The sequence below is a fragment of the Coccinella septempunctata genome, chromosome 4 (genome assembly GCF_907165205.1).
Source record: "Coccinella septempunctata chromosome 4, icCocSept1.1, whole genome shotgun sequence".
Taxonomy (NCBI): Eukaryota; Metazoa; Arthropoda; class Insecta; order Coleoptera; family Coccinellidae; genus Coccinella; species Coccinella septempunctata.
In genome coordinates, this window is record NC_058192.1 from 37,249,412 (window position 1) to 37,260,842 (window position 11,431).

Below are 11,431 nucleotides of genomic sequence, written 5' to 3' on the forward strand. Positions count from 1 at the left end.
ACTCTCCTGACCTTAAATTACCTTGCGCTGGTCAGTGATGCTTGTTGAAGACACCTTACTACTCTATGGCCAAAATTCGTGATCGTCTGGTTGTGGTAGGACTCCACATTACACATTACATTAGGCAACCCAAAGTACTTACCCTGATTACTAATAGAAAAATTGACGGGAGGTTGGGAGATTCGAAAGAAAACAAAACATTTAAACCCAAACAAGAAACGTTTATTTCGGGTTTCATTGGGGACGATATCCAATGTCCTATCTCTAGGGCGCAGCAGAGGGGAGGAAAAAGAGCGGCGAGAAAACCTCCCCTTAGAACAGCAACAATTGCATAATATACTATACAGGTATGATTTTAAGTAGCTACGGTAACAGGTTCAACTGGCGAGAGAAAATCTCATGTAAAATGCACACTTGGTGGAATCAGTTACATCTACAGCTACCAGCTCCTTAATGATGACTCTTAACCGATATTTCACTGAGATGAGTTACGTTCAGCATACAACAGTTCTGAATTGGGTGGGGTTCAGGCGGTTGTGGGAAGAATTAGACTCAGATGCAACGGCATCCAGCCTAAAGGGTTGGAGACGCAGTTACAACGGTACCCGGCCTCAAGGGTGAGAGACGCAGCTGCAAGGGTATCCGGCCTCAGAAATCGACGCAGATACAACGGTATCCGGCCTAAAGGGTTAGAGACGCAGATACAACGGTATCCGGCCTCAAGGGTGAAAGACGCAGCTGCAAGGGCATACGGCCTCAGAAATCGATGCAGATACAACGGTACCCGGCCTGCAGGATACTAGGAAGGGCAAAATCCACAAAAGTTGTATGTTTGTCCAGTAATACAAATATGAATTATTTCCGCTCTTGGCTATCACGTTAAAATATGTCATGTATTGAGCAACTCCACCAGTGAAGAGAAAAATAATAATAATAAAAGAAAAGGAAAAATGATAATTATAAGGGTCCTCAATGCAATCACAGTATTTACCCTGTTGGTCGTACCCAAGTAATCGAATCATTGGCTTCGCTTGGGGACGCTTCAGTGACATTTACAACTTTCACAAGTATTCATGAGATAGGCACAAAAAAATATGTGGAAATTAAGAAATTAATACCATGGATATTACATAATATAAGCGCATCCACCATGAAACAAGTTCATTATAATAACTAGCCCTCAAATCATAAATGGAATAGAATTGGAAGCAAAAAGGGGTAGCGTCCAAAATGGCGTCTGGCGTCCCTATGACGTGTTCAAAGAAATAAAAACTCATAAAGTACGTTATTATCTAGAATAAAGAAAATGAGTTACCTATATTGTGTGTGAAGCACATAAAATAGAAACGGACGGAATTGGCTCTTGAGTAATTAACGAAATACTTTAACGATGAAACCTAATAAGATGCATCAAGTACCCAAAGCCGCATATTCGCAATAAAACCTTCAAATTAATAAAACAAGGAACGGTAATAATGAAATGAGTGGTTACTTACGTATGGAATTCACTGAACAAAATAAAGAAAAAAAACAAGCTTTGTCTTACTCAAAAATTCACTCTAGAGAAAAATTAACAGGAAAAACCGGTTTAACTCGTTTCAAGAAAGGACGCTTGATGAATACCTTCTTCATTAGGAATTTCTTGCCTTTTCGATCTCAAGTACCTACTTGAAAAAGAGCGTCTTCCAGGGTTCTTATCGCTTGCGCCATCTCCCATTTCAATTCAACAGCTAGTACAGAAAACCCTCTCTAATATTTCATTTCTTACTGATGGTCTTTGATCGAGTCCACCAGAGGGCAGTTATCACAATGATGAAAACAAAACAGTCCACTACAGTCGCCCCTTTGAACACCATGCGAGCAAAGATTATAGAGTTAGGAAGATAGGAAACAGCCTCATATCGCTAGTACTAAAAACCGACTACGTTTTGGCCTGTGTTTTACTTAATTGAGAATCAGATGGCGCTGAAATCGTACTGTCAAACTGTTAAATAACAGTTTTCTATTTCATAATTGAAGGGCGCGAAATTCGAATTCTGTTCCTCAATAAAAGGGCGCGAAATTCGAATTCTATTCCTTTTCTTGAATTCGAGTATAGACTTGGTCGAAACCAGAAAAAACATCCTGAGCGACAAAACAAAAATAGGCCTTCGTTTTGTGATCAAGATGTTTTTTTCATCTAAACATTGTTGTGAATCAATTAATATTAATGAAATACTGTGTTAGATTTGCTATACTTTTTATTTGAAATATATAGAAAAATTTGACAAAATTGAAGATTGTACATGGTGTATTCAAGGTCAGGCTTTTTTTCAACGGAAGGTACAATTGGTGAAAATAATTCACCTTTGAAAACAAATATTTGAGCTCTGAATATCGGACACAACAGAACATGGTGAAATGTTATATATCAAAGGTGTTATTTCTACACAATACATTTTTTCCAATTAATAGAATCAGTTGAATTTGTACAATTTTTATCAGAAATTAATATGAACAAATATTCGATACAACATATTTCAAGAATTCTTCTATATATTAGTTACAGAATTTTCAGAACCACAATTAAAAACAAATTTACATAGGTGTAACCTGTATGTCGGTAAAGATATGTCAGAATAACAAGTTAACTCCAAAATGCAAATAACTTCACTAATAACATGAATTGCATATCAACATAATACACATATATCCAGCTATAAATGATGAAATTCAGTGATAAATTGAAATACGTGTATCTATTCTAATGTATAAAATTGTAGTGTGAGAGTGTGTAAGAGCCTAGGAGTACGACTGATGCATTTTATTTGGTTTTGAGAAAATCAGATTTAAAGTTAAAAATTATTCTCAAATTCGACATGTTGATTTCTCAAGTACTTTGTATTGCTCTGTCTTTTTCACTTGAAGTTTTGGACTTACTCTTTTATACCATCCACAGCTTGTCCCACCACGTACTCATAGACAACGTGGTGATCGTCAAAGTGCAACTCTTCTCAAAGACTAATTTCATCGAACATCAGAGAACGAATTTCTTTATTCTGCTCAGTATTTGGGAGATGCAACCTCAAAGAATCTATACCGTAATGACATACGTAATGATATACGTAATGACTCTACGTATTCCAGGAGAAACTTTTTTACTGCAGTTCACCAAGTCAATGTCTTGACATACTGAAAATCCTATTAACTTCAGAGTACTGAAAATAAAAATCAATCAATATCAGAATCACATTGTACGAGTTTCAATACTCACGTTCCCTTTTTTATGGTAAATTCAAAAACTTATATTCGGAGAATCTTTTGTACTACAGTTTCCACAGTTCCTCACCATACAATAGTTTTCCATACGACATTTCGAGCAAAGATATTTTTTTGTGATTTCGAAGTTTTCACTAAGGAAATTCACAAAAAACTTTAATAATAATCGACTAGAATGAGCTAAATAAACGACGAGCGGAAAGAGAATCAAAACAAAACGGCCAACGGCCATGTTTCTTCAAATCTTACAAAAGTCAAATTATGTTATATTTTAACCATTCTTAGCATCTTAGTAACACAATTGAACCACCAAGAGGCGCTAACGCAAGTGTAGTAATCATAATCATCATAATCATCTTTATTTATACTGTAGCTGCATTTGCAGATGTACACGTCAAACAAATATAAAAAACAGAATATATAGATACAAACACTGCATTGCAAACAACCAACTGCATTAGAAGTCTAAAAAGATCATTGACCCTGCCTCATACATTCATCAAAATATTCATTAACTGAATAAAATGCCTTGGACAACAGAAATGTCCTCAAGCTTGACTTGAATTTTTCATAGGGCAGGCAGCTGATATCTCCCGGTAAGGCATTAATAATTTTTTTGCCAATATAACTCGGCGATTGTTCGAATTTCCGCAATCTATCGCTAGCTTGTTTTTATACCTCGTATTATAGTCGTGGAAATCGGAATTTTTCTTAAACTCGTACAATTTAGCCTTCATATACAGGGCAACCTTATAAATGTATATTGACGGAAAAGTCATGACTTTATGCTTCCTGAAATAGGGCTTACAGGATTCGGCATACGGTAGTCCCAACATCAACCGAAGTATTCTCTTTTGCAACTTAAAAACCCTTCCACTATCCACACTAGTGCCCCACAAGATCACATTTTGAGTTAGATGGCAATAAACTAGAGAATAATAAACTAAAAAGATCGCCCCAACGTCAGTTGTTCCCCTCAACCTATTAATGGCATAGTACCCTGAGCTTAATTTAGAACAAACATGATCCACATGATCTCTCCAAACCAAATTGTCATCAATTCTCAACCCCAAAAACTTAGTCCAAATTTCATGCAAAGAGTCTTTTCTATGTTTACAATGATGTTATTTTTAGCACACCACACCTTAAATTCCTCCAATGCCAGAACAAGACCAACACCGACGTGTCATCGGCAAACATAATTACAACACAATTTTTCAAGTATTGAGGTATTTCATTTACAAAGATCAAAAAGAGTAGTGGTCCCAGTACAGATCCCTGGGGTACTCCCAAATCCGGAAAATACTCCCCTGACACGCTGTCACCTACCTTCACACGCATGCTTCTCGATCTTAAATAGGACTCCAGTAAGCTCAACATTCTACCACGGATGCCACAACAATACAACTTGCTGAGCAAGGAGTTCAGATCTACGCTATCGAAAGCTTTAGATAAGTCGAAGAAGAGAGCACTCACCGCGGTCCAGCCTAATGTGAACATCCTCAATAAAGCTAACCACAGCACCCTCAACCGACCTTCCAGAGCGAAAACCATGTTGACTGGTTGTTAGAATGTCATTGTGGTCCAAAAATTCCACAATTTTATCATTTATTTATTTATTTATTTATTTATTTATTTATTAACGGTACATGACCTTTTAGTTAAGAAAAAAAATACAAATCAATCCATCAAAACACAAAAGAGAGTAGACGTAGAGTAAATTCAAGTATACATACATAGAAATATATACATCAAAACAGAAAGAAGACAATAGAGCAACAACTCAAATGTATCCAAAATATCACAGTCTTATCAGGTACTTCAAATCTCTTCTCAACCTCGAAATGGAATCATGAAATATATCAACTCCTAAGGAGTCCACGACATTAGCGTTTCTCATCATCCTCGAAACCGGAGAATTTAAACAATAATTAGTCCTCGACTGTGCAAGTCGAAACAAATCAAACCTTCGGATGGGTCTAGGAGGAACATACAGACTGAATTGCGATAACAAGTCAGGGGAGTACAAAAGACCTTGAAAGAGCTTAGCAATTAATATCACATCCGCATGAAACCTCCTCGTTCTCAAAGAGGACAGACCAAGACGGTCGCGCATTCGACTAGCTGAGAAAGTATAGATCGAGAAAGTACCCATTCTAACAGCAGCACACCTGAGAAACCTGTTCTGAACCCTCTCCAGCAAAGAAACATCGATCGATAAGTATGGAGACCACACGACAATGATGCGCTCAAATATTTTGCTCATCAGCACATTCAGCAGCGTGATCGGTCTATAATTATTTTTATTACCTTTCTCACCTTTTTTAAAAATAGGTATCACAAGCCCGACCTTTAGTGCATCTGGAAATATTCCCTGATCAAATATTGAATTCATCAAATGTGTTATAGGCTTAACCAATATATCAGACAAAGATTTCAATAGTTTAATTGTTACCCCATCAGTACCAGATGAATTTTTATTCTTAATTTTCCGGATAACCGTCATGATTTCACTCTCCCCAACATAGTACAGATTTTGGACAATGGGCAAGTTTCCTAAAACTCCAAAACCGAATTTGAGATTATTTATGGAAATCCTTATCTACTAGTTATTCAACACGTAAAAGATTCGCTTCAAAATTCAGACATTTCAGAAATACACCCTTCGAAACTTCGACTATGTGAAAGCTTGTGACGTAGAATGCCTTTATTAAAGTATAGTAATTTTTGTTAATTCGACAACACTGGAACCGATCAAGAAGATATCCACAGATTACAAAAAATTGTTTCTGTAATCTGTGTCTTTACCTTCTTAAAACCCATAGACATGTCTATGTTAAAACCGATGACATTTTGTGTCATTGTGTGTTTTTCTCATAGACATAGAGACATGGACTGAGCAATGCCAGCATGAAATTGGCTATTTATTAGAAAGAGAGAAAAGCTCGTCGGGACATACCTTTCTCTTTTTTGTTCACATAGAGGTGAGTGTAGACCAATCAAAATTCTAGAAAAAGACAACTGCATTCCCGACGTGTTTTTCTCTCTGTCACTTTTTTTGACCGTATTTCATGCATAGATATAAAGGGAAGGCACAGTCCATAGCCATATTTTCGCGATTAAGACGCGTGAAGCGTCTTTAAGCGGTGCTATTCGAGCGAATAAGTCATGACGTCAGTCTTTAAGACGCTTTAAGCGGAACCTGGCGGTCTGTGGAGAGCGCCTGTGTCATAGAGTCATCTTCTCTCTGGCCTGTGTCGTCTTAAGCACAGAACGTCTTAAGCGGAAAGAGGTAATATAAAGAAGAAGGTAGAATATGTTGTTTATATCGAATTTGATTTGAATTCCTACTAGGGAAGAGTGCTTTTATTGCCAATAATGCAGTTTCTGCATTATCATTTAGAATAAATAAATATTTTTCAAATAATAGCCAGAGAACAGAAATTGAAAAATTCACAATTCGATTCGCTGTCAACCATCAGCGATATTCTATTTTTGCGACAACAAAATTAATGACGTCACGCTTAAAGACGCTTTAAGACATCGATTAAGACGCTTAATCGCCAAAATATGGCTCATGTCTCTATGTCTATGGTTTTTCTTGTCAAATGTGAATAATGTGATCATCAAACTTGATATTTATTACATCTATGGTGATCAGAAAACTTTCATGCCCATTACTGACACAAATGGGCGTTGCCGGATTGTAAAAATGACGTAGAATGTTCACAAGAGCACTTCTGAAATCAGAATTTTCGTAATCGGATACAGACAAAATACAATATGTTAATATTCGAAAAAAATATATTTCGAGATATTTGAGTTATAAGGATTTTTATGACATATATTTTGAAATTTAGGAAAATACCCCATTATTGCGTATATTTAGATATTAGTGCTAAATTTGCAACTGTAGAGATGTGCTGCCCAAATATTTCAGCCACTTGCGCCGGATCAGAGACTAATCGACCTTTATCCTCTATAATTATACTGTCCCTTGGTTTCCTATCTTCCATTTCTATAATCTTTGCATGTGAGGAGGGATGGAGCTTCAACATCTATTTGGATCGGTAGCCCCTATTCGCAGGGGCGGATGGGACCACCGGGAAACCGGGAAGATTCCCACAGTGGGCCGGTCGATTGTTGGGCCAGAGGGCTGGTCAGTTCGTACCATTTTTTTGTATTCGGCGGAACATATTTGACGTCGATATTTTTATTTTTACAAATATTGAAATCTACCAATAGATATTTTTTTTTTTATAACTCTTTATTGAAATTTACAATCTACTATTCTTAAGTATTAAGTAAATATGTTGAACTATTAATTGACATGAAGAAGTTATCAAACAATATTGATACTTCTGTACAAAACTTCAACTAAAGTCAGTTGGCCAAGTTCTTTGTAGTCTTCTTATATTGTAGGGATCTCGTGCCAGTTGGTCTATGAGGATGTTTTCATGTCCTTCAAGGTTCTGATGGTACTTTGCTGCACGTTTTTTGATTTCGTCATCGATAAATGGTATCATTAGATCGTTATGGATAATGTAGTTAGATACATACCACGGCGCATCTGTTATCGAGCGTAGTATTATGGATTGGAGTCTCTGTATTATTTGAATATTGGATCTTTTAGCACATCCCCAAAATTGTATGCCATATGTCCAGATCGGTTCAATTATCGCCTTGTAGACCAGTATCTTATTCTGAAGTGATAATTTGGATTTTCTTCCTATGAGCCAATACATTTGTCTGATTTTCATGTTTATTTGTGTTTTTTTGGCTAGGATGTGTGGTTTCCAAGTGAGGCGTTGGTCTAGATGAATACCAAGATATTTTGCTTCTGTTCTCAACGGTACTTGAGTATCATGGATTTGTACAGGAGGGCAGATACTTCTTTTATTGGTGAAGGTAACTTGTACTGACTTCGTTTCATTGATAGTAAGTCGCCATTTTCGATACCATTGTCCTAATTCTGTCAGATGTTCTTGAAGGTGTTTGGAGGCCACATCAGCATTTTCGTGAGATGTAAGCGTTGCTATATCGTCTGCAAATGAAGCTAATGTTGTATTTGGATTTTCTGGTACGTCGGATGTATAGATCAAATAGAGCAGTGGACCCAATATACTTCCTTGTGGAACTCCTGCTTTTATTTCAGTTGGGCTTGATATAGCATCACCATATCTTACGGCGAATCGATTCGTAAGATAGGATTTCAAGATTAGGTAATATGGCTGAGTGAGTAGTTTCTTCAGTTTGTATAAAAGTCCTTTATGCCATACTTTATCGAAAGCTTGAGATGAATTCAAGAATACAGCAGTACAATATTTGTTCTCTTCTAGGCTTGTGGAAATAGTGTTCACTACACGATGTATTTGATGAGCTGCAGAGTGGTGTTCCCTAAAACCAAGTTGATGATTGGGTATGAGTCCGTTCATATTTATGTCCTTCTTCAATCTTTTGAGTAGTAATTTCTCGAACAGTTTTCCTAGGATTGGTAGGAGACTTATGGGTCTATAGGATTTCACATCATGTTCAGGTTTGTTCGGTTTGGATATCATAGTCATTTCTGCATATTTCCAGATTGTGGGAAAGTAAGATAGGATCATCATTCGATTGAACAGAGTATTGATGTATATGATTGCTTTTTGTGGCAGTTGTTTCAGAATTTCTGCTGTTATCAGGTCGTATCCAGGAGCTTTCTTATTTTTCAACCTCTTTATTTCATAAAAAACTTCTTTGGGCTTGAATGGTTTAACAGGGGGCGACATTTGACAGGCAACATCCAAGAATGACTCAACTTCTGCATCATTGATTCCTGGTTGGGGTTCATCTGGGGTAAATACTTGCGATAAATGTGTTGCGAATAGAGTTATTTTATCCTCATCAGAGCTAGCCCACTCTCCATTTAGTTTTCTGATCGGAGGATTCCGCTTTATAGGTCTTTTGTGCTTTTTCGTAGCTTTCCAGATGTTGTATTCACCGTTATTATCGATGCTCTCTATGTGGTGCTGAAATTGTGAATTGGAATACTCTTGTAGGATCCTATGTAGTTTTCTAGCCAGATAGTTATATTCTTTTTTATCTGTCGCATTACGAGATCTCTGCCATCTTCCTCTCGCTTGTCGTTTTGCGGTAACCATTTATCGAATATACAGAGGTAATTTCGTTTTTTCATCTTGTTTAGAGTTCGCTGTTGTGCTTTCCCAGGCTGCTTTCTGAATAATTTCTACAATAAATTTGGAGGCTTCTTCCAAATCTTGATGATCTTTGAGTTTAATGTCCAGTTTGATGTTGTCACTTAGGATTTGTTTAAATGAGTTCCAGTTTGTCTCATGTGTTGTGAGAGTAGGTTTATTCTTCCTGAATATAGGGGTTGTACTTAGGTTCAGTAAAATGGGCGAGTGATCTGATGATAGATCCGGTGTTGCTTCTGTTTGTAGGTGGCCATTTGCAAATCCTTTAGTGACGAAAAAGTCTAAAAGATCAGGGATTTTGTTTGGATCAGTCGGCCAATATGTTGGTGTTCCTGAAGAAACTGCTTCTAAATTTTTGTTCACTATGACCTTCATTAGATTGCGTCCTTAAGGAGTTATCAGTCGTGATCCCCAGTGAGTATGCTTGGCTTTCAGTCTCCTCCTACTATGAATTTTTGTTCGAATTTATTGAAGAATTCCAAGTATTTATTTTCTGTGATGTTATGTCGTGGCGGGGAGTAGATAGATGATACCTCGAAGCTCCATGTAGTTGTATATACTCTGATAATTGTTGCTTGTATCTCGTCAGTAATATAGTTGGTCAACGCATGGTGTTTAAGGTTGCTACGAATAAGAATAGCTGAGCCTCCATGTGCTCTGCCATTTGGATGTTCAGCAGAATATATTTTATATTGTGGGAGATTGAAGTAGGTTCTGTCTGTGAAATGAGTTTCCGATACCAACATAATATCTATTTTATAAATATTCATGAAAGCTGCTAATTCATTTTTGTGGTATGGAAGGCCATTGGCGTTCCATGAAGCGATACGTATAAACCCCGCCATTTTTCCCAACAAACACAATATACAGCAACTGTACAAATACTGCACTACAAGTGCCACCAGATTGCAGCACAGAGATTGCTGTACTGAAACTGCACAGTTTCTGTATTTATAATTCTGTATTTTCAAACTGCAGTTTTTGATGTACAGTAACTGCACAGTTTATGTATTGATAATTCTGCATTTTCAAAATGCAGTTTTTGATGTAGAGTGACTGCATGGTTTCTGTATTGATAATTCTGCATTTTCAAAACGCAGTTTTTGATGTACATTGACTGCACAGTTTCTGTATTGATAATTCTGCATTTTCAAAAGCAGTTTTTGATGTACAGTGACTGCACAGTTTCTGTATTGATAATTCTGCATTTTCAAAACGCAGTTTTTGATGTACGGTAACTGCACAGTTTCTGTATTGATAATTCTGCATTTTCAAAACTCAGTTTTTGATGTACAGTAACTGCACAGTTTCTGTATTGATAATTCTGCATTTTCAAAACGCAGTTTTTGATGTACAGTGGCTGCACAGTTTCTGTATTGATAATTCTGCATTTTCAAAACGCAGCTTTTGATGTACAGTAACTGCACAGTTTCTGTATTGATAATTCTGCATTTTCAAAACGCAATTTTTGAGGTACAGTGACTGCATAGTTTCTGTATTGGTAATTCTTCATTTGAAAAATGGAGTATTCGATATAGAGTTAATGATAGAATCTAGAATAATAATTCATAGGAATTCCTGAAACTTAAACATATACATTCTTCAAGAAGTTGAAAATTCGATTATGAAGGTTAAAGAGACATTTCATAAACAGATTTAATTCAATAATTGAAGACTCCTTTCATTACCAAAATATGGATTATACCCCTGGTAGAAGAATACTTCATCTCACCATGGTGGTACCAGAATTAGCCAAATGATGGCATCACTGCTCTTGACGGTTGCGATCACAGGGTAGCATACACGCATAGACATAGAGACATGGACTGAGCAATGGCAGCATGAAATTGGCTATTTATTAGAAAGAGAGAAAAGCTCGTCGGGACATTACCTGTCTCTTTTTTGTTCACATAGAGGTGAGTGTAGACCAATCAAAATTCTAGAAAAAAGACAACTGCATTCCCGACGTGTTTTTCTCT